General features: G+C 37.4%; 1 protein-coding gene and 1 pseudogene across 2 annotated transcripts in view; one reads left to right on the forward strand and one right to left on the reverse strand.

The window, feature by feature from the left end:
• Window positions 1–25957, reverse strand: part of TMCC1 (transmembrane and coiled-coil domain family 1) — a 220876-nt gene that overhangs the window by 151045 nt on the left and 43874 nt on the right. Inside the window, exons 2-3 of one of the 2 annotated variants that reach the window (XM_059940439.1) lie at window positions 14511–14609; window positions 1111–1166 (exon numbers count right to left, since the gene is read on the reverse strand). The gene's annotated coding sequence lies outside the window, so the exon portion shown is untranslated. The remainder of the gene's footprint in view (window positions 1–1110; window positions 1167–14510; window positions 14610–25957) is intronic. The other variant, XM_059940438.1, reaches the window with a different exon arrangement.
• On the forward strand, window positions 16922–17841 carry LOC132374208 (protein SET-like; annotated as a pseudogene).

Below are 25957 nucleotides of genomic sequence, written 5' to 3' on the forward strand. Positions count from 1 at the left end.
TTCCTAGGAAAACCTAGAAATAAAGTGTTAATTTCCAAGCCAAAGTTTGCACAGGATATCGACACAGCTGCAAAGATTACCTAGTAGAAGAGTAATAAATTCTGGGATTTCTAAAGGTAAAACATATGTTAATGATACTAACAGAAGCTTACCTAACATGGAACACTAAAGAAACCTAAATTGAGCTTTAAACATCAAGTTGTTAGATAAGAATTTTGAAAAACAACCTGTTGCACTGACTATAAAATGTAATCTGGTACTTGTACCTATCATCTGCATTATTGCTGTGATATCAACACAAACAAGAAATATCTCTTGTCCGAAAAAGAAAAAGAAAGAAAGAAATATTTCTTGTCAAATACTGTGAAACTTGGTAAAACTTTCTGTAGGCCAAGAAAAAATCTTTAAGGCCACCTTTCAATTTGTGACAAATATTAAGGAAGGTCAAATGCTATGCCAAAAATACCAAAGACAGTAATGCTATAATAATTAATTACATAAAACTTGTGACAGTAAGAAAAGCAAGCACTAAAGGAATTCAATAATGTGGAAGTTTTTTAGGACTCCCCTATTTTCTTCTGTAAGACAGCAGTAAAATTCAAATCAATAATAACTGTTGCTCAGTTTATAAAATTTCCCAAATAACCATATTGAGGTCTCTGGTTTAACACAAACAAGTACAACAGTAAAGCTAAGTGTGCTTCCGTAAGAAGGAAATGTTAGCTTCTCTTTTATTCATTCAGCTTCTCTGAAAAGTAAAGTTCTTTTAAGTAAGCCAGAGGAAATGGGTAAAGAGCAAAGGGAACAAAAGGACATGGGAGAAAGGGGGCAGGGGAAGGGGTGAAAAGTGGGGAAAAAAGAGGAGGAAAACTGGTAGCCACCAACAAACCAGGTATTTCAGATAACTCTGTTAAATTCTCAGAATTTTTAACAATTTTTCTACAACAGTTTTGCAAAAAAATTCCAAATTATATATGAATTATCTTTCTTTTTTTCCTTTAAGTTTTTCTTCCCAACGTTTTAGTTTTTGTGATAGGTACGGTGACCAAAGCTTTCTGGTTTGGCTATGAACCAAGTTATTTCACTGATGATAAAGAGTTGGATACTTGCCTTTATCACTCTTCCTCAAGCACTGCTAAGGTGTTCTGGAATCCTTTTAGGAAAAGCTGAAAAGCAAACATTAAGAATTACAAAGTGAGAAACTTACAAGAGGGAAACATCTACACAAACAAAGAAAAAAACTAAGTATACACATAACAAAATGTTAACATTTATCTCTCACTGGTGGGAGTAGGGTAATTTTTTCTAGTGTTTTTTAGTATTTTCTAATTTTGCAAAGGTATAATAAAAAACTGTAAACAAGGAAAAATACCTTGGAAAAAAAGAAACTTGTCAATACTTAAAAAAGAAAGTGGCATGTTTTATAAATAGCAATGAATATTTTTACACTATGGTACTGAATTAGGAATGGATATTCCATTAATACTGATCTTAAAGTAACATGAAATGCAAAACAAGTACATACATGAAAAACAGCACAATTTTATAAGCAAATATTTTTCAAGTAGCTTCCAATTGTCTATCTGCAATTTTATATTTAAAAGCAACTCTTAAAAACTATATCTACCGTGAACAATTGAGGCTCAAGATGCACCAAAATTGAAAATTTCGTGGAAAACAAGTTTCTGACAGCCATTACCAGAGAAGCAATTTACTTAGGCACATATTTGGGGGGCATCTGCTTTGTGCTCAGCATTATACAGACCAAATAACATATCCTATCTTACCCTCAAGGAACTCACAATCTAGGATGGAAAGTTAGGATTTACATACTTGCAACTTGAGGAAAACAGCACAAAACAACATAATTAAGTGCTAAATTGTGGGAGGAAAACTGTGATTACCATCAGAAGCAGAAGATCAATTAGATTAGATTTGTTCAGAAAAGCTTCAAGAAGGAGAAAGAAGCTTTAATGAAGGATGAGAAGATGGATGAATAAGCAGGAAGATATAGGCCAAGATTCCCAGCTAGAGAGCAGTAAACACAGCACAGATCAGTAAATACAGTATACGTTTGGGGGCTAGTGAAGAGGCCAGATGCCTGTACTGGTGGATACTTATTTCTGAGTCATCTGGAGAACTAAGCGGCTGGTGGGCAGATGTGAATGGAGGACTTTCCATCTTTAAACTTTTTCTACCTTTTGAATTTTGTACTTTATGACTATTATTATGTTGAGAAAAAATAAACTTACATATTTGAAAAAAGAAAGTAAATACATGTTTACATGTTTTAATCTCTAGGGTAAACATTTAAAAATAGTAGAAGAGTATATAACTGCTAGGCTAATAGAAAGGAATAGCAGAATTAAAATACCCAAATAAGTGCAAAAAGGAGGGAAAGCAAGATCACAGATAAGTAGAACATATAAAACGCAAAATATAAGATGTCAAACGTAAACCCAAATAGTCCAGTAATTACATTAAATGTTAAGTGGACCAAAAGAAAAAAATCATCATACTAAATAAAAAACAGGGAATTCCCAGGTGGTCCAATGGTTAGGACTCGGTGCTTTCACTGCAGTGGTCCAGGTTCAATCCCTGGTCTAGGAACTAAGATCCCACAAGCTGCGCAGCATGGCCGAAAAAAAAAAATTTTTCAGTCTTATGATGTCTAAAAGAATCACACCAAAAATATAGAGAATAGAAAAAACCACAGTTACAGAAAGATAGACAAGATGAAAAGGCAGAGGGCTATGTACCAGATGAAGGAACAAGAAAAAACCCCAGAAAAACAACTAAATGGAGATAGGCAACCTTCCAGAAAAAGAATTCAGAATAATGATAGTGAAGATGATCCAGGACCTCGGAATAAGAATGGAGGCAAAGATTGAGAAAATGCAAGAAATGATTAACAAAGACCTAAAAGAATTAAAGAACAAACAAACAGAGATGACCAATACAATAACTGAAATGAAAACTACACTAGAGGGAATCAATAGCAGAATAACTGAGGCAGAAGAATGGATAAGTGACCTGGAAGACAGAATGGTGGAATTCACTGCTGCAGAACAGACTAAAGAAAAAAGAATGAAAAGAAATGAAGACAGCCTAAGAGACCTCTGGGACAACATTAAACACAACAACATTCGCATTATAGGGGTCCCAGAAGGTGAAGAGAGACAGAAAGGACCAGAGAAAATATTTGAAAAGATTATAGTCGAAAACTTTCCTAACATGGGAAAGGAAATAGCCACCCAAGGCCAGGAAGCGCAGAGAGTCCCATACAGGATAAACCCAAGGAGAAACACGCCGAGACACATAGTAATCAAAGTGGCAAAAATTAAAGACAAAGAAAAATTATTGAAAGCATCAAGGGAAAAACGACAAATAACATACAAGGGAACTCCCATAAGGTTAACAGCTGATTTCTCAGCAGAAACTCTGCAAGCCAGAAGGGAGTGGCATGATATACTTAAAGTGATGAAAGGGAAGAACCTACAACCAAGATTACTCTACCCGGCAAGGATCTCATTCAGATTCCATGGAGAAATCAAAAGCTTTACAGACAGGCAAAAGCTAAGAGAATTCAGCACCACCAAACCAGCTCTACAACAAATGCTAAAGGAACTTCTCTAAGTGGGAAACACAAGAGAAGAAAAGGACCTACAAAAACAAACCCAAAACAATTAAGAAAATGGTCATAGGAACATACATATCGATAATTACCTTAAACGTGAATGGATTAAATGCCCCAACCAAAAGACATAGACTGGCTGAATGGATACAAAAACAAGACCCATCTATATGCTGTCTACAAGAGACCCACTTTAGACCTAGGGACACATACAGACTGAAAGTGAGGGGATGGAAAAAGATATTCCATGCAAATGGAAATCAAAAGAAAGCTGGAGTAGCTATACTCATATCAGATAAGATAGACTTTAAAATAAAGAATGTTACAAGAGACAAGGAAGGACACTACATAATGATCAAGGGATCAATCCAAGAAGAAGATATAACAATTATAAATATATATGCACCCAACATAGGAGCACCTCAATACATAAGGCAACTGCTAACGGCTATAAAAGAGGAAATTGACAGTAACACAATCATAGTGGGGGACTTTAACACCTCACTTACACCAATGGACAGATCATCCAAAATGAAAATAAATAAGGAAACAGAAGCTTTAAATGACACAATAGACCAGATAGATTTATTTGATGTATATAGGACATTCCATCCAAAAACAGCAGATTACACGTTCTTCTCAAGTGCGCACGGAACATTCTCCAGGATAGATCACATCTTGGGTCACAAATCAAGCCTCAGTAAATTTAAGAAAATTGAAATCATATCAAGCATCTTTTCTGACCACAATGCTATGAGATTAGAAATGAATTACAGGGAAAAAAACGTAAAAAAGACAAATACATGGAGGCTAAACAATACGTTACTAAATAACCAAGAGATCACTGAAGAAATCAAAGAGGAAATCGAAAAATACCTAGAGACAAATGACAATGAAAACACGACGACCCAAAACCTATGGGATGCAGCAAAAGCAGCTCTAAGAGGGAAGTTTATAGCTATACAAGCCTACCTAAAGAAACAAGAAAAATCTCAAGTAAACCATCTAACCTTACACCTAAAGAAACTAGAGAAAGAAGAACAAACAAAACCCAAAGTTAGCAGAAGGAAAGAAATCATAAAGATCAGAGCAGAAATAAATGAAATAGAAACAAAGAAAACAATAGCAAAGATCAATAAAACTAACAGCTGGTTCTTTGAGAAGATAAACAAAACTGATAAGCCATTAGCCAGACTCATCAAGAAAAAGAGGGAGAGGACTCAAATCAATAAAATCAGAAATGAAAAAGGAGAAGTTACAACAGACACCGCAGAAATACAAAGCATCCTAAGAGACTACTACAGGCAACTCTATGCCAATAAAATGGACAACCTGGAAGAAATGGACAAATTCTTAGAAAGGTATAACCTTCCAAGACTGAACCAGGAAGAAATAGAAAATATGAACAGACCAATCACAAGTAATGAAATTGAAACTGTGATTAAACATCTTCCAACAAACAAAAGTCCAGGACCAGATGGCTTCACAGGTGAATTCTATCAAACATTTAGAGAAGAGCTAAAACCTATCCTTCTCAAACTCTTCCAAAAAACTGCAGAGGAAGGAACACTCCCAAACTCATTCTATGAGGCCACCATCACCCTGATACCAAAACCAGACAAAGACACTACAAAGAAAGAAAATTACAGACCAATATCACTGATGAATACAGATGCAAAAATCCTCAACAAAATACTAGCAAACAGAATCCAACAACACATTAAAAGGATCATACACCACGATCAAGTGGGATTTACCCCAGGGATGCAAGGATCCTTCGATATATGCAAATCAATCAATGTGATACACCATATTAACAAATAGAAAAATAAAAACCATATGATCATCTCAATAGATGCAGAAAAAGCTTTTGATAATATTCAACACCCACTTATGATAAAAACTCTCCAGAAAGTGGGCATAGAGGGAACCTACCTCAACATAATAAAGGCCATATATGACAAACCCACAGCAAACATCATTCTCAATGGTGAAAAACTGAAAACATTTCCTCTAAGATCAGGAACGAGACAAGGATGTCCACTGTCACCACTATTATTCAACATAGTTCTGGAAGTCCTAGCCGTGGCAATCAGAGAAGAAAAAGAAGTAAAAGGAATACAAATTGGAAAAGAAGAAGTAAAACTGTCACTGTTTGCGGATGACATGATACTATACATAGAGAATCCTAAAACTGCCACCAGAAAACTGCTAGAGCTAATTAATGAATATGGTAAAGTTGCAGGATACAAGATTAATGCACAGAAATCCCTTGCATTCCTATACACTAATGATGAAAAATCTGAAAGAGAAATTATGGAAACACTCCCATTTACCATTGCAACAAAAAGAATAAAATACCTAGGAATAAACCTACCTAGGGAGACAAAAGACCTGTATGCAGAAAACTATAAGACACTGATGAAAGAAATTAAAGATGATACCAACAGATGGAGAGATATACCATGTTCTTGGATTGGAAGAATCAACATTGTGAAAATGAGTATACTACCCAAAGCAATCTACAGATTCAATGCAATCCCTATCAAATTACCAATGGCATTTTTTACGGAGCTAGAACAAATCATCTTAAAATCTGTATGGAGACACAAAAGACCCCGAATAGCCAAAGCAGTCTTGAGGCAAAAAAATGGAGCTGGAGGAATCAGACTCCCTGACTTCAGACTATACTACAAAGCTACAGTAATCAAGACAATATGGTACTGGCACAAAAACAGAAACATAGATCAATGGAACAAGATAGAAAGCCCAGAGATTAACCCACGCACCTATGGTCAACTAATCTATGACAAAGGAGGCAAAGATATACAATGGAGGAAAGACAGTCTCTTCAATAAGTGGTGCTGGGAAAACTGGACAGCTACATGTAAAAGAATGAAATTAGAATACTCCCTAACACCATACACAAAAATAAACTCAAAATTTAGAGACCTAAATATAAATAAGACTGGACACTATAAAACTCTTAGAGGAAAACATAGGAAGAACACTCTTTGACATAAATCACAGCAAGATCTTTTTTGATCCACCTCCTAGAGTAATGGAAATAAAAACAAAAATAAACAAATGGGACCTAATGAAACTTCAAGACTTTTGCACAGCAAAGGAAACCATAAACAAGACGAAAAGACAACCCTCAGAATGGGAGAAAATATTTGCAAACGAATCAACGGACAAAGGATTAATCTCCAAAATATATAAACAGCTCATTCAGCTCAATATTAAAGAAACAAACACCCCAATCCAAAAATGGGCAGAAGACCTAAATAGACATTTCTCCAAAGACATACAGATGGCCACGAAGCACATGAAAAGATGCTCAACATCACTAATTATTAGAGAAATGCAAATCAAAAACTACAATGAGGTATCACCTCACTCCTGTTAGAATGGGCATCATCAGAAAATCTACAAACAACAAATGCTGGAGAGGGTGTGGAGAAAAGGGAACCCTCTTGCACTGTTGGTGGGAATGTAAATTGATACAGCCACTATGGAGAACAATATGGAGGTTCCTTAAAAAACTAAAAATAGAATTACCATATGACCCAGCAATCCCACTACTGGGCATATACCCAGAGAAAACCGTAATTCAAAAAGACACATGCACCCGAATGTTCATTGCAGCACTATTTACAATAGCCAGGTCATGGAAGCAACCTAAATGCCCATCAACAGACGAATGGATAAAGAAGATGTGGTACATATATACAATGGAATATTACTCAGCCATAAAAAGGAACGAAATTGAGTCATTTGTTGAGACGTGGATGGATCTAGAGACTGTCATACAGAGTGAAGTAAGTCAGAAAGAGAAAAACAAATATCGTATATTAATGCATGTATGTGGAACCTAGAAAAATGGTACAGATGAGCCGGTTTGCAGGGCAGAAGTTGAGACACAGATGTAGAGAATGGACATATGGACACCAAGGGGGGAAAACTGCGGTGGGGTGGGGATGGTGGTGTGCTGAATTGGGCGATTGGGATTGACATGCATACACTGATGTGTATAAAATTGATGCCTAATAAGAACCTGCAGTATAAAAAAACAAACAAACAAAACAACTAATAAAAAAAAATATAGAGAGAACAATTAAAATAAAATGTATGGAAAAGGTCACATAAACATAAACTAAACAAAAGCTGCTCTAGCTTTATTAATAGTACTCAAAGTAGGGCTTCCCTGGTGGCGCAGTGGTTGAGAATCTGCCTGCCAATGCAGGGCACATGGGTTCGAGCCCTGGTCTGGGAAGATCCCACATGCCACGGAGCAACTGGGCCCGTGAGCCACAATACTGAGCCTGCGCGTCTGGAGCCTGTGCTCCGCAACAAGAGAGGCCGCGATGGTGAGAGGCCCGCGCACCGCGATGAAGAGTGGTCCCCACTTGCCACAACTAGAGAAAGCCCTCGCACAGAAACGAAGACTCAACACAGTGCTAAATAAATAAATAAATAAATAAAAGAACGTGAATTTCTAAAAAAAAAAATAGTACTCAAAGTAGATTATAATGCAAAAGCATTAACAGAGGAGTAATTCATAGGATTAAATGTAGAATTCATCAGGAAGACATAATTTTAAATTTGTATGCATGCAATAACATAGCCTCCAAATACATAAAGCACAACTTAGCAGAACTATAAGGAGAAGTGAAATATATCCATAATCATAATGGGGAAATTTTTAACATCTCTCTCAGTAATTGATAGAATAAATGACCTAAATAGGAGGAAATAAAGAGATAAATGTAGATTTGAATAGCATGGTTAACAAACTAGAACTAAACAGACATTTATATAACACAGCACCCAGTAACTGCAGAATAAATATTCTATCAAGCACAAAGAGATCACTTACAAAAATTGATCCATATGCTGAGCACTAAGGCAAGTTTCACAAGTTATTCTCTGACCACAGTGTGGATTCCTAAGGTTTAGAAAGAGTAGATGAAACCACATTCTCCCCACCACCCACACTGTCTCCTGACCCAACCTGTCGGCGATACAGATGGGATGGAGCAATACAGCGGCTGGACAAGCACCTAAAACCTTAAAAGAGAGAAAGCTTTCTCTCTAACTAAAGGAAATATAGCTCCAAGAGCATGAAAGAATCCCATTGCTGTCAGGAAGATTAAACCACAAATTATGACAAATTGCTGAAGACTGAATGTGGGCTAGCATGAGAGTGTAAAGTCTCTGGGGGCTGCAATCATAGGAGAGTTTCCACCCTATTACAGGCTTTTCCTCCAGAAACCCCAAAACGCTCTCTAATGCAGGGGCGGGGGGGGGGGGAATCTGAGAGAATGCAAAGAAAGTTCCTCATCCCTGCCCCCACCCCTGTGGAGCTTGGCAGCCAATGCCAATCAGCCCAGATCTATTTCCCCTATCTCCCTATGGAATTAAAGGTTTAATCTGCAAGAAAAAAAAAAAATCACCAAGGCCTGTACCCTGAGAACACTGGTAGAATCTCACTATAGCTGGAAGAAAGAAAAGGAGACTACACCCAATCTTCACTATTTCTCTAAAGTGACAATCTTAATACAGGGGGAAAGGGCTTTAAAAACTTTAACTTCAGGGCTTCCCTGGTGGTCCAGTGGTTAAGACTCCATGCTTCCACTGCAGGGGGCATGGGATGGATCCCTGGTTGGGGAACTAAGATCCTGTGGTATGGCCAAAAAAATAAAATAAAATACAGGGGCAGAGAAGGCTGCTTTAAATAGAAAATTCAAATAAAGAATAAACCACTATTGGTTAAAATCTATTTAAAAAAAAAAACTTTGCCTTAAAAAAAGGGGGTGGTGGTGTTAGAAAACCTAACCCAGACACAGCAGTTGGGGAAAAACAAAGAAGGGAAACAACCCCACTCCTAGAAGTAGAAAGTTTTATGAAGGACACAGCTCCGAGACCCAGGTTCTAGTGCCTGCCAAAATCTGAGGTTTAACAAACCACCACAGAACTTCCCCCACCCTCCACCACCAGGCTAATAAGCTTTGAGTAAAAATAACAATGGAATATAGCTGCAAAAGACGAACTCACTGTGTGAAACAGCACAAAGGGAAAACCCAAAGCCAAGCAGGGAGATAAGAGACACTAGGGAAATCCGAAGTCTCTGGTTTCCATGGCAACAACAAATGTCAACTCTGGTAACCATAGCAATAATAATGTTTAAACATAGCTCAACCCCTAACAGATTAATTCAAATTCCACCCTAAAGGACTAGCAGAAGGAAACTTGCAGTGTTCTCCAAGCACATGAGATATTTACCTCAGTATTTCCTGTTCTATACAAAATGGTCACATTTCAACAAGAAATTATGAAGCATGCCAAAGGCAGTAATAAAAACACAGTTTGAGGAAACAAAGCAATTATCAGAACTAGATTCAGACATGATATAGATTTTAGAATTATCAGGGAATTTAAAACATGATTAATATGGTGAAGACCCTAATGGAAAAGGTAGACAACATGCAAGATCAGATAGGTAATTTCACAGAGACGTGGAAATCATAAGAAAAAATCAAGTGGAAAAAACATGGTAATAAATAACAAATGCTTCTGACAAGCTTATTACTAGATTTGAAACAGCTAAAAAAAGAATCAGTGAACTTGAAGATCGGATAATAGAAATTGCTCAAACTGAAATGTAAAGAAGAAAAAGAATAGGAAAATAAAACAGAAAAAAAACATCCAAGAACTGTGGGAAAATATCAAACAGTGTAACACTCAGAATGCCTGGAGAAGAAAGAACAGAGCAGAAGAAATATCTGAATGGCTAAAAACTTACCAAAATTAGTAACAAGACACCAAACTACAGACTTAAAAAGGTCCAAAGACATCAAACAGGATAAATAACAAAAAAACAAAAACAAAAAGAACGAAACATATCAAATTCAAATCGCTGAAAGGCAAAGAGAAAAGCTTGAAGGCAGCCAGAGAGGGGAAAACATATTATATACAGAGGAACAGGATAAGGATTATAATAAGCTTCTTGTCAGAAACTGTGCAAGCAAGATGATAGTGGAGTAGCAACTTTAAAATGTAGGAAAAAACTGCCGAACCAGTATTCTATATCCAGTGAAAATATCCTTCATAAATGAAGAGGAAATAAGGACTTTCCCAATGTAAGCTGGTGCAGCCACTATGGAAAACAGTATGGAGGTTCCCTAAAAAACTAAAAATAGAGTTGCCATACGATACAGCAATCCCACTCTTGGGCATATATCTGGAAAAAACTCTAATTAAAAAAGATACATGTGGGCTTCCCTGGTGGTGCAGTGGTTGAGAATCTGCCTGCCAATGTAGGGGACACGGGTTCGAGCCCTGGTCTGGGAGGATCCCACGTGCTACGGAGCAACTAGGCCCGTGAGCCACAATTACTGAGCCTGCGCGTCTGGAGCCTGTGCTCCGCAACAAGAGAGGCCGCGATAGTGAGAGGCCCGCGCACCACGATGAAGAGTGGCCCCCACTTGCCACAACTAGAGAAAGCCCTCGCAGAGAAACGAAGACCCAACACAGCCATAAATAAAATTAAAAAAAAAAAAAAGATACATGCACCCCAATATTCATAGCAGCACTAGTTACAACAGCCAAAACATGGAAGCAACCTAAATGTCCATCAACAGATGAATGGATAAAGAAGATGTGGTATTATGTATAAAATGGACTATTACTCAGCCATAAAAAAGAATGAAATAAACTTATTTACAAAACAGAAACAGACTCACAGACAGAGAAAACAAATTTACGCTTGCCAAAGCGGAAAGGGGGTAGGGATAAACTGGGACTTTGGGCTTAACAGATACACACTACTATATATAAAACAGATAAACAAGGCCTACTGTATAGCACAGGGAGCTATGTTCAATATCTTGTAATAACCTAAAATGGAAAAGAATCTGAAAAAGAACAGATATGTGTGTATGTGTGTGTGTGTGTGTGTGTGTGTGTGTATAATTGAATCACTTTGCTGTACACCTGAAACTAACACAACACTGTAAATCAACTATACTTCAATTTTTTAAAAATCCTGATTTCAAATTTCTTACATCATCAAGCAGTCACAATATGTCATTCAAAAGAAAAAGGAAAAAACACTCATAATAAACATATAACATATGTTACATTTCAATACGCCTTCAGAATGTCAAATTTTGCTCAACTGCCACAGAGCCAGTCGTAAATCTCTCTAGAGTAAATGGATGAACACAAAGTTTAGAAATGAAACTTAGTCATGTTTTTCAGATTTTAAAAAAGTCTCTAACTTATGCTCTTTCTCCTTCACTGTAGGTCATTTGAGATGGTTTCAATGGTAACACATACTTTATGCTTTGCTACACTGCAAATTTATTCAACAGTTCTATTCTTGAAGTCATTATTTCTTCTCATGCTTCTATTTTATAAGGGACAACATTTTTCCAGCTACCTCCTAAGGGGATTTGTGATTTAGCAACATCTTTTCCCAGCCCAGTCATTCACACTCAAAACAAATCTTTCTCTTGAGACAGAAATGAGAAAGATATAATCAAGGAAGTTCAATAGACATCTACTACTTTGAAAAATGTAATCTCTTCAGTCACAAATATAGTTTTATCACACTTCCTTGAGTTTATTCAGTAAATACGGCCAAAGCAAGAGGACCTTACAGTGACTACAAAGAACAGGTAGTTATAGTGCCTTAGCTTAAACTGTTCTATGAATGAATGAACACGCAAACATGAGAATACAAAATACTAAGATACAGTGTTTCATTAAAGTGAGAAATATGGTCAAAGTGAGACTGTCCAGTAAGTAGTTGATAACTGCTAGACAGCAAATGCACTGGCAGACTCTATCTGATGTATTTTGGAACTATGGAGTCTATTTAAGGCTTGGATCTTCCAGGGGGGAAGGCTTGGACAATAAGTTGCATTTAATTTCAATTTCAACTCTTAGCACTGTAGCAGCTACACAGCTTCCTCCAGCAACATGGACGTGAGCTGAGCAAGGTTCCTACAACAGCTTGGACACAGCTTGTGGGAGCTAGGGTGGGCAAAAAAAAAGACCCTGTCTTCCAAATATCACAGATCTATGTATGCCCTGATCACTGATTATTGCTTCTGATCACAAAGATGCAAAGAGACAGGTGCCCATTTTTGTTGCACCTTACCTCCCCACCCCCCCCAACCCCCTGCAGTTGCAAGGCCCTCCCTCTCCAGCTAAGTGACTTCCAAGGGATTTATTTAAAGGACTGGTATCCTGTTCTCCCAATCCTTCTCCCCACTACCGGGAGCAACACACTAAAGACTAGGACATCCAAAAGCAACTGCATACACATTCTTCTCAAGTTCACATGGGACATTTTCCAGGACAGACCATATATTAGCTCACAAATTCCTAGAAACACAAAATCTACCAAGACTAAATCAAGAAGAAATAGAAGGGGACTTCCCTGGTGGCGCAGTGGCTAAGAATCCGCCTGCCAATGCAGGGGACACAGGTTCGAGCCCTGGTCCGGGAAAATCCCACATGATGCAGAGCAACTAAGCCCATGCGCCACAACTACTGAGCCTGTGCTCTAGAGCCCACGAGCCACAGCTACTGAAGCCCGCGTGCCTAGAGCCCGTGCTCCGCAACAAGAGAAGCCACCGCAATGAGAAGCCCACGCACCACAACAAAGAGTAGCCCCCGCTCGCCACAACTACAGAGAGCCTGCGCACAGCAACAAAACACCCAACACAGCCATAAATAAATAAATAAATTTATATTAAAAAAAAAAAAAAGAGGAACTAGAAAAATAGACCTATAAAGAGTAAGGAGATTGAATCAGTAATCAAAAATCTCCTGACAAATAAAAGTCCTGACTTGATTTGCTTCACTGGTCAATTCTACCAAACATTTAAAGAACTAATACCAATCTTTCTTAAACTTTTCCAAAAAATTGAAGAGGAGGGAATACTTCCTAATCATCCTATGAAGCCAGCATTACTGATACCAAAACCAGACAAAACCACCTCAAGAAAACAACAGACTAATAACCCTTATGATAATATTGAGACATTTTTTGCCTTTTTCACTTTCACCCTCTCATGAAGATAACATGACGTTCTCATGGCTCTTGGGGCTAATGGGATATAAGAATCTAGCTGTCTTGTATGAAGTCAGACATTAAAGAGATTGGCAAAAATGTAAAATAATCCTACTCTTATTAAATATTATTTTAGAAAATGACGTGTTATTTATATTAACATGTAATGGGTTTATTATTTCTAAAATTAATTATTCTTTAAAATCTGTTTTGATTGCTAATACAGTAAATATCAATAAACATAACCCAAATAAACAAAAGCTTTTTGGGGTCCTCAATAATCTAAGTATAAAGGAGGCCTAATACCAGTTTAATACTGGTCTAACTCACGAAAGTTAAAGAAAGACTGAGGAACCGTCCCAAATTAAAGGAGACTATATGGACTCTGCCCTGGATCTGGGACCAGGAAACAAAAGAAAAGATAACTGGCAAAATTTGAACAGGATTTATAGGTTAGATAACAGTATTGTACTGATGTTCACTTCCTGATTTTGGTAATTGTACTGTGATCAATAAAATGTGAACTTTGGGGACTCTGGGTGAAGAATTCGGGGTATTCTTTGTACTAGTTTTGCAACTCTTTATAGATTTGAAATTATTTCAAAATGAAAATTAAAATTCTTTTAATTAAATTGATTTAAAAGATCACTCAACTAAGTATCAGAGAGGATGTGGAGCAACTGCAGCTAGTGCTAATACTAAATGGTATAACCTCTTTGGAAAATGTATGGCAGTATGGTAGGCAGAAGGGCCCCCCAAAGATGTTTCTATCCTGTGAATATGTTGCCTTACCTGACAAGAGAGACTGTGCAGACGTGATGGAGTCAAAGATTTTGACACTGGGAGGTTATCCTGCATTATCCAGGTGGGCTCAATGTAATCACATAGGTCCTTATAAGTGAAAGAGGGAGGCAAGAGAGTCAGAGTCAGAGGCGATGGGACACAGAAAGAGAGGTCGGTATGATTATATTTTGAAGATGAAAGGGGGTCATGAACCAAGGAGTATAAACAGCCTCTAGACGTCGGAAAGAGGCAAGAAAATAGGATTCTCCCCTAGAATCTCCAGAAAAAATACAGCCTTGCCAACATCTTGATTTTAGCCTAGTGAGATCCATTTCAGACTTCTGGCCCCCAGAAATGTAGGACAGTAAACATGTGTTGTTTTAAGCCATTAAGTTTGTGGTCATTTGTTACAGTAATAGGAAGCTAACAGCACTTTCTTAAAAAATTTAACAAACACCCTCCATATGACCCATCCATTCCATTCCAGATTTTTACCCAAGAGAAATGAAAACATACATCCAAAGACTTGTACATAGACGTTTACAGCAGCTTTATTTAAAATAGCCCCCAAACTAGATGGATAACAATCCATACGACAGAACAGTGCTCAGCAATAAAAACTAAAAAAAAAAAAAGATCAACACATGCAATAACATCAATGAACTTCAAAAGCATTATGCTGAGTAAAAGAAGCCAAGCAAAAATACAAGCTTTATGATTCCAGTTATATAAAAAATTATATATAATATATATACATATGTATGCATATAAAATTAACCTACAGTGGTTGCCTGTGGATGGAATTGGAGGGAAAGATGGATTACAAGGGACAAGGGGAAACTTTGGGGGGGTGATGAAAATATTTATCTTGATTATGGTGATGGTTTCAAAAGTGTATACTTATGTCAAAACTCACTAAATTAAAAACTTTATGTGCAACTTACTGCATGTTAATTATACTTCATTAAAATTAAAAAATTTTTAATAAAGTGATAAAGAAACAAACATTAGTTTTGAACACGTACATACTCAACACTGAGCCAAGAACTGTGAAACAATCAGGAAACAAATGCAAGGAGTATGAAATAGTAGATAAGAATCTACTTTAGAAACAATCAGTCCTAAATTTGATTGTCAGTTTCAATAACTGGTAGCAAAGGGAGTCTTGGCTTTCTAAGCCTCAGTCTCATTTTCTATAATAACATCTAATTCATATGGTTGTTGTAAGAATTAAAAGAAATAATACATGAAAATCATCTCTGCCAAATTTGGAAGTACGCAATTAATGGTAGCTATAAGAATACTATCTTCTTTTTTTCCCCCCAGAATCTGGTGAACTGAATGCTTCTTTACAGGTGAGGCCAATCTAATTCTTGATTTACATATTAATTGTTACATTTATTTAAATAAAAGAATTATAAGAAGCAGTGTGCACAAACAATAAGAGAACTTAGAGCAAGGGAAAAGAAAAAAAGTAGTGCATTACAGTGAAATAAATTAACTGATGGTCCTAACAAAAGCCCTGAGTTATCAAGAACAGATTCATTAGGGACTTCCCTAGCAGTCCAGTGGTTAAGATTCTGCGCCACCAATGCAGGGGGCCCAGGTTCGATCCCTGGTTGGGGAACTAAGATCCCACATGCCACGGGGTGCAGCCAAAAAATTTAAAAAAAAAAAAAGAACAGATTCATCGTACACAGAAAACTGTCTTTAAGAGGGTGAAAAATTTTTTCTTACAAGGTCAAAAAGGAACACACCTTTCAGAAAAATTACTATTCTAAAATGGTTAATTTCTTTGAAAGCTATGTTTCTTCAACAAGAGGTAAACTTTACCAATCTGGAAACATTTACAACTCTTTATCCCCTTTCAATATTAAACAAATGAAATATTACCATATACTACAAAACATTTTCTGTAGCTCTGAATAATTTACTTTGTATGATTCTCAACAATCCTAAAGATATAAATTCCTCAAAGCTGAAACAAAATGGTCTACTGAAATCAGACTTTCATACAAAACCTTTCAGTATTTCTTAAATGAAGTAAAATTTTAAGACGTGCAGTACATGCTATTATGGCTCACTTGCCTACTAACTGTGAGTCCTTGAGCAAATTACTTAATTTGATTTCTGAAGTATGGATAAAAATATTTCCCATCTCATGGGGTTACCGTAAAGAATAAATGAGACAACGCATGCATGGAAAGTACTTTATATAGTGCCTGGCAAGAAGTAAGCAAATACTCAGTAAGTGTTAGCTGCTTTTTTTTTTTTAAACTACTATTAAACATGTACCTCCAACCTCGCCTTACACCTAAAGCAACTAGAGAAAGAAGAACAAACAAAACCCAAAGTTAAAGTTCTCAGAGCTCCTGGTACGAGCCTCTTTCCTTGGGTGGATTCTTGGCTTTTCTCCCAGCATGGCCCCCAAACCCCAGTTTTCACTTCCACCCCAAGCAAAGAAACCAAAGAAACCGAGACTGACTCCTGCCTCCAGGCCAGAGGAAACATCTGCTTCTCCGAACTTGCCGAAGGAAGAAAAGGAATAGCAAGAAGCAATTGAACATACTGATGAAGTACAAAATGAAAATAGACAGACTTAACCAACAAGCCCGTGAGGAGATTTTGAAAGCCGAACAGAAATATAACAAACTCCGCCAACCATTTCTTCAGAAGAGGTCAGAATTGATCGCCAAAACCCCACATTTTTGGGTAACAACATCTGTTAACCATCCACAAGTGTCTGTACTGCTTGGGGAGGAGGATGAAGAGGCGCTGCATTATTTGACAGGAGTTGAAGTGACAGAATTTGGAGATATTAAATCAGGTTACAGAATAGATTATTTTGATGAAAACCCTTACTTCGAAAATAAAGTTCTAGCCAAAGAACTTCATCGGAATGAGACTGGTGATCCATCTTCAAAGTCCACTGAAATCAAATGGAAATCCGGAAAGGATGCGACAAAACGTTCAAGTCAAACGCAGAATAAAGCCAGCAGGATGAGACAGCATAAGGAACCAGAAAGCTTCTTCACCTGGTTTACTGATCATTCTGATGCAGGAGCAGATGAGTTAGGAGAGGTCATCAAAGATGATATTTGGCCAAATCCATTACAGTACTACTTGGTTCCGGACATGGATGATGAGGAAAGGGAAGGAGAAGAAGGTGACGATGATGATGAAGAGGAAGAAGGATTGGAAGATATTGATGAAGAAGGGGATAAGGATGAAGGAAGATGAAGGAGAAGATGACTAATGGAACACTGATGGATTCCAACCTTCCTTTTTTAATTTTCTCCAGTCCCTGGGAGCAAGTTGCAGTCTTTTTTTTTTTTTTTCTCCTCCTCTTGTGCTCAGTCGCCCTGTTTTTGAGGTTTCTTTTCTCCTTTATACCATGGCTCACAACTTATTTTGGGGGGAAATACCTTGAACAGAATTCAGTGGGAAAAGAATCTCTACGCCTTTCTGTTCCAAATTCATTTTTATCCCTTCTTGTCTCAACAAAAACTTTATGGAATCAACACCACCATGCTCTGTGGGAAAAAAGAAAAGCCTTCTGCTCCCTTAGCTCTGCTGGAAGCTGGAGGGTGCTAGGCCCCTGTGTAGTAGTGCATAGAATTCTAGCTTTTTTCCTCCTTTCTCTGTATATTGGGCTCAGAGATTGCACTGTGGCTCTATGTGAATATGGACAGTTAGCATTTACCAACATGTATCTGCCTACTTTCTCTTGTTTAAAAAAAGAAAAAAAAAAACTTTAAAAAATGGGGTTATAGAAGGTCAGCAAAGGATGGGTTTGAGATGTCTGGGTGGGTTAAGTGGGCATTTTGACAACATGGCTTCTCCTCTGGCATGTTTAATTGTGATGTTTAACGGACATCCCTGCAGTTTAAGATGACACTTTTAAAATAAAATTCTCTCCTAATGATGACTTGAGCCCTGCCACTCAATGGGAGAATCAGCAGAACCTGTAGGATCTTATTTGCAATTGACATTCTCTATTGTAGTTTTGTTCCTGTTTATTTTTAAATTTTTCTTTTTGTTTCACTGGGAAGGAAAGATGATGCTCAGTTTTAAACGTTAGAAGTGTACAAGTTGCTTTGTTACAATAAAACTAAATGTGTACACACACACACAAAAAAACCCTAAGTTAGTAGAAGGAAAGAAATCATAAAGATCAGAGCAGAAATAAATGAAATAGGGACGAAGAAAACAACAGCAAAGATCAATGAAACTAAAAGCTGGTTCTTTGAGAGGATGAAGAACATTGATAAACCTTTAGCCAGACTCATCAAGAAAAAAAGGAAGAGGACTCAAATCAATAAAATTAGAAATGAAAAAGGAGAAGTTACAATGGACACCGCAGAAATACAAAGGATCATAAGAGACTACTACAGGCAAGTATACACCAATAAAATGGACTGAGAAGAAATGGACAAATTCTTAGAAAGGCACAACCTTCCAAGACTGAACCAGGAAGAAGCAGAAAATATGAACAGACCAATTACAAGTACTGAAATTGAAACTGTGATTAAACTCTTCCAACAAGCAAAAGTCCGGGACCAGATGGCTTCATAGGCATATGCTATCAAACATTTAGAGAAGAGTTAACACCTACCCTTCTGAAACTCTTTCAAAAAATCGCAGAGGAAGGAACACTCCCAAGCTCATTCTACGAGGCCACCATCACCCTGATACCAAAACCAGACAAAGATATCACAAAAAAAGGAAATTACAGGCCAATATCACTGATGAACATAGACACAAAAATCCTCAACAGAATACTAGCAAACCGAATCCAACAACACATTAAAAGGATCATACACCATGATCAAGTGGGATTTATCCCAGGGATGCAAGGATTTTTCAATATCAGCAAATCAATCAGTGTGATACACCACCTCAACAAATTGAAGAATAAAAACCATATGATCATCTCAATAGATGCAGAAAAAGCTTTTGACAAAACTCAACACCCATTTATGATAAAAACTCTCCAGAAAGTGGGCACAGAGTAAACCTACCTCAACATAATAAAGGCCATATATGACAAACCCACAGCAAATGTCTTTCTCAACAGTGAAAGACTGAAAGCATTTCCTCTAAGATCAGGAACAAGACAAGGATGTCCGCTCTCGCCACTTTTACTCAACATAGTTTTGGAAGTCCTAACCACAGTAATCAGAGAAGAAAAAAGTAATAATAAAAGGAATCCAAATTGGAAAAGAAGTAAAACTGTCACTATTTGCAGATGACATGACACTGTATATAGAAAATTCTAAAGATGCTACCAGAAAACTACTAGAGCACAACAATGAATTTGGTAAAGCTGCAGGATACAAAATTAATACACAGAAGTCTCTTGCATTCCTATATACTAACAACGAAAGATGAGTAAGAGAAATCAAGGAAACAATCCCATTTACCATGGCATCAAAAAGAATAAAATACCCAGGAATAAACCTACCTAAGGAGACAAAAGACCTGTACTCAGAAAACTATAAGATACTGATGAAAGAAATCAAAGATGACACAAACAGATGGAGAGATATACCATGTTCTTAGATTGGAATAATCAATACTGTCAAAGTGACTAAACTACTCAAAGCAATCTACAGATTCAATGCAATCCCTATCAAATTACCAATGGCATTTTTCACAGAATTAGAACAAAAAATTTTACAATTTGTATGGAAACACAAAAGACCACAAATAGCCAAAGCAATCTTTTTTTTTTTATTTTAACATGTTTATTGGAGTATAATTGCTTTACACTGTTGTGTTAGTTTCTGCTGTATAACAAAGTGAACCAGCTATATGTATACATGTATCTCCATATCCCCTCCCTCTTACATCTCCCTCCCACCCTCCCTATCCCACCCCTCTAGGTGGTCACAAAGCACCAAGCTGATCTCCCTGTGCTATGTGGCTGCTTCCCACTAGCTATCTATTTTACATATGGTAGTGTATATATGTCAGTGTCACTCTCTCACTTCGTCCCAGCTTACCCTTCCTCCTCTCCATGTCCTCAAGTCCATTCTCTATGTCTGCGTCCCCAAGCAATCTTGAGAAAGAAAAATGAAGCTGGAGGAATCAGGCTCCCTGACTTCAGACTATACCACAAAGCTACAGAAATCAAAACAGTGTAGTACTGGCACAAAAACAGAAATATAGATCAATGAAACATGATAGAAAGTCCAGAGATAAACCCATGCACCTATGGTCACCTAATCTATGACAAAGGAGGCAAAAAGATACAACGGAGAAAAGACAGTCTCTTCAATAAGTGGCACTGGGAAAACTGGACAGCTACATGTAAACAAATGTAATTAGAACACTCCCTAACACCATACACAAAAATAAACTCAAAATGGATTAAAGACCTAGATGTAAGACTGGATACTATAAAACTCTTAGAGGAAAACACTCTTTGACATAAATCACAGCAATATCTTTTTGGATCCACCTCCTAGAGTAATGAAAATAAAAACAAAAGTAAACAAATGGGACCTGATTAAACTTAAAAGCTTTTGCACAGCAAAGGAAACCATAAACAAAACGAAAAGACAACCCACAGAATGGGAGAAAATATTTGCAAACGAAGCGAGCAACAAGGGATCAATCTCCAAAATATACAAACAGCTCATGCAGCTCAATATCAACCAAAAAACCCAATCAAAAAATGGGCAAAACATCTAAATAAATATTTCTCCAGGGCTTCCCTGGTGGCGCAGTGGTTAAGAATCCACCTGCCAACGTAGGGGACATGGGTTCAAGCCCTGGTCTGGGAAGATCCCACATGCCGCGGAGCAGCTAAGCCCGTGCGCCACAACTACTGAGCCTGCACTCTAGACCCTGCGAGCCACAACGACTGAAGCCCGTGTGCCTAGAGCCTATGCTCCGCAACAAGAGAAGCCACCTCAGTGAGAAGCCCACGCACCACAACAAAGAGTAGCCCCCGCTCACCACAAGTAGAGGAAGCCCACGCACAGCAACAAAGACCCAACGCAGCCAAAAATAAACAAATTAAAAAAAAAAAATTCTCCAAAGAAGACGTTCAGATGGCTAAAAAGTACATGAAAAGATGCTCAACATAACTAATTATTAGGGAAACACAAATCAAAACTACAATGAGGTATCACCTCACACTGGTCAGAATGGCCATCATCAAAAAATCTACAAACAGTAAATGCTGGAGAGGGTGTGGAGACAAAGGAACCCTCCTACACTGCTGTGGGAAACTGGTACAGCCACCATGGAGAACAGTATGGAGGTTCCTTAAAAAACTAAAAATAGAGCTACCATATGATCCAGCAATCCCACTCCTGGGCATATATCCGGAGAAAACCGTAATTCGAAAAGATACATGCACCCCAATGTTCACTGCAGTACTATTTACAATAGCCAAGACATGGAAGTAACCTAAATGTCCATCAACAGAGGAATGGATAAAGAAAACATGGTATATATACACAATGGAATATTACTCAGGCATAAAAAAAGAATGAAATAATGCCATTTGCAGCAACATGGATGGACCTAGAGATTGTCATACTGAGTGAAGTCAGAGAAAGATAAATATCATATGATATCATTTATATGTGGAATCTAAAAAAAGGGTACGAATGAACTTATCTGCAAAACAGAAATAGAGTTACAGATGTAGAAAACAAACTTATAGTTACCAAGGGGTAAGGGGGAGAGGGATAAATTGGGAGACTGGAATTGAGATATACATACTACTATATGTAAAACAGATAACTAATAAGGACCTACTGTATAGCACATGGAACTCTACTCAGTACTCTGTAATAACCTATATGGCAAAAGAATCTGAAAAAGAAAAAAAAAAATATATATATATATATATGTGTACATATATAACTGAATCACCTTGCTGTACACTTGAAACTAACACAACATTGTAAACCAACTATAAAAAATGCAATAAAAATTATTTTTAAAAAAATGTACCTCATCGTGATCATAAAGTAAATTTAATAGTAAGATTTAAGAAGGATTACATTTAATGCAAAATTGTAAATTCTTTTCTAATTAACACTCAGATTAGGTCTCATCTGAAAACTGTTAGTACTTTACTGAAATGTCTGCATTTCTTTTGTAAATATAATTGCATAATCTGTAACAAAATCTAAATCCTGATAGTCAAAAATGTAGAAGGATACAACTACCTCACCAATTCATGTTCTTCTACTTAACAATGTTCAAACATAGAATGTCCTGTTCTTCTGTCTATCCTTTTCCCACAATTCAACTGAACAAATGTTTGAATGCCTTAAAAACGCAAGACGTAATATCCTAGCTGGATCAACAGAAATTAGAAAAGAATCCTACATTTTTTTCCACTATGCTTTCCTGAAACCAGAAGAGAAAGCTTATTTTATATCCAACTCACTCATGTTTAACAATATCTACTTAGGCCAGAGCTAAGATATATTTAATTTCACATTTTGTCTTCCTATCACACAAAGTCTCTTCCATGAACTAACTTGCATCCAGAAAACTGGCAGTTGCTGCTGAGATGAGGCAAAGGTTTACTCACTGGACGGCACTCAGAGAAAATTAAATCAGTGAACCCAAGACCTGTTCAACAGTGGGGTTTCTCGGGTGGGTTTTTTTTTTTCCTCCCTAAGCAATCGATACAACAACTTTCCAAACTGTACTCATAATGCATTCATTCCCAAGATCACTACTCAGAAGCATATAAATAAACCATGGCACAGCCAGAACCAACCAAACCTGTTTTGACAGATCCAGGCCAACCAACTGCAAAGCTTCTGAATATGCACCCCCACAGGCCTATGCAACACCAGCCTTTGGCTCTGGCTTACGTTCCTTTCCTTCCTGTAGGCCTAGTTCTGGCTTTTGAGGAAAGAAAAATAAAGCTGTCAGCTGAGTGGATCAAAAACAGAAAAAGCTTGTCATTTAAATCCCTTCGAACAAGCATCTGCTCAACAGAAATGAAGGCAACTTAGTTATAAAAGACAACAACGAGGGGACTTCCTTAGTGGTGCAGTAGCTAAGAATCCGCCTGCCAATGCAGGGTACACAGGTTCGAGCCCTTGTCTGGGAAGATCCCACATGCCGCGGAGCAAATAAGCTCGTGCGCCACAACTACTGAGCCCGTGCACCTAGAGCCCATGCTCCACAACAAGAGAAGCCACCGCAATGAGAAGCCCACGCAATGCAATGAAGAGTAGCCCCCGCTCACCCAACTAGAGAAAGCCTGTGCTCAGCAACAAAGACCCAACGAAGCCAAAAATAAATAAAATAAAATCAATAAATAAATTTTAAAAAGACAACAATGAAAATTCAATATATTTTAGTTTTTTTAATGATCAAAAGAATAAGAAAATACTCAAATATGCTACTTTCATCAAATTATAAACCAGCTAGCGTAAGTAGAGAACAAAATAACTCAAAGCTAAATAATACCATGCAGATAGCTATTTTTAATTTTCTACGTTGATTCCATTGGGTAACATGCTTCTGAGCAATCAAGTCATGGCTTATAGAAGGGGAAGGGGTTGTTGGGTAGGGAGAGTACACTGTTATTAATTAAGTGCAAATATCAATTAATAACGCAGCCTTAATTATTTGCCAACATGAGAAACATGAGCAGGAGAACACTATTTCTGGAAAGCGTTAAAATTACTGATCTAGTCATTCATTCAGGAAATATTATCTAATGCCTACTCTTTGGTTAAAACTGCAGTACACATCAACACATGTAAAAACCTACAGGATGGGGAAAGTACTGATAAGCATACCAGTATGGAAAAGCAATTCTCACATATGTATTTATTTGCATCTTAAGAACAAAACTATCGAACTAAACACAATAAGAGGGTATATCTAAATTTAACCAATGAGTTCTCTCCTGCACTAAGACATCTCCTTCTGTTTGTACTTTTTCACCACCTTCATCCAATTCCCCCTCCCCCCACCTCTGGTAACCACAAATCTGATCTTTTTTTCTATAAGTTTGTTTGCTGAAGTATAGTTGACCTACACTATGTAAGTTCCTGATGTACAACATAGTGATTCGATGTTTCTATACATTACAAAATGATCACCACGTCTCCTAAACATTCCTGAATTAATTCCTTTTTATCCTCTCCACCAACACCACTCTTGTCTAAGTAAGTCACCATTATCTCTCACCTGAACTAGACTAAGTTCCTAACCAGTATCTCTGCCTCCACTCTGGTGCACCTCAATCTATTCTCTGCCTTGAGGTAAAAAATGTTCACATCAAAAAGCAAGTCTGGGGAGTTCCCTGGTTGCCTAGTCATTAGGATTCCAGGCTTTCACTGCAGTGGCCCCAGGTTCAATCCCTGGTTGGGGAACTGAGATCCCGGAAGCCATGTGGCACAGCCAAAAAGAAAAAACAAAACAAGTCTGACCTTGTCCTTTCTTGCTTAAAACCCTCTAACGGTTCCTTGTTCCTCTTAGAATAAAGGCAAAAACTTAACATAACCTTTAATAAAAACCTGCAAGAGCAGGCCTATCTCTCCACCTCAAACCATTTCATTCTCCCTCTAGCTGTCACTTCTCAGGCCACACTAGCCTCATTTCACCATTTTCCCTTCTACCACAGGGCCTTTGCACCTGCTGTTCCTTCTGCCTGGACAACCATCCTTCCTCTCTTTGCCAAGTCAATACCTACTCTTCCATCAAATCATAGCAGAAGTATCATTTCTTGAGGATGCATTTTCTAACCTGGTCAAATTTCACTAATATCACTTATACCACTGCTGCAGTTATAATTTTACATTTAATTTAATATTAATATGTATTTCCTCCACTAGCCCATAGGTTCCATGGGGGATAGTATCACATCAGGTTTTCCTCCACATTATATCCCCAATGCCTGGTTAGTTCAATAAAAATATGTTGCATGAATGATCAAATGCATGAACCACGCTCAAGAACCATCAAACATGGTCCACATTGCCTAGGTCAAAGTTCAGGTGCCTGGAATCACAGAACATTCAATACTAGGTCAAGCTCCCATCGTCAGGATCCTTACTACATCTAATTTCCTTTAACAAGGTCCCTTTAGCAGAGATAATGAAGTTTATTCATCACAGGCCTCCTTCTGCTGGCTTCCTATTTACATGAGGAAACCATCAAAAAATCAAACTCCACTGAATACTCTAAAATAAAGCAATCTAAATCTAAGTTTGATTACAATTTTCAAAACAAAATTATTATTTTTTTAACATCTCGCTGTCAAGTCCCAAAGCAAAGATAAACCCCCGGTTTGTCTTGGAATCTGAACCTCTTACTCAACTTATCTCAAAACAAATTACTGAAAATAAAAGTCTACCAAAAAATAACATTTAAACAAGTTTACCCATACATCTATGGTCAATTAATCTATGACAAAGGAGGCAAGAATATACAAGGGAGAAGAGACAGTTTCTTCAATAAGT

The sequence above is a fragment of the Balaenoptera ricei genome, chromosome 11 (genome assembly GCF_028023285.1).
Source record: "Balaenoptera ricei isolate mBalRic1 chromosome 11, mBalRic1.hap2, whole genome shotgun sequence".
Taxonomy (NCBI): Eukaryota; Metazoa; Chordata; class Mammalia; order Artiodactyla; family Balaenopteridae; genus Balaenoptera; species Balaenoptera ricei.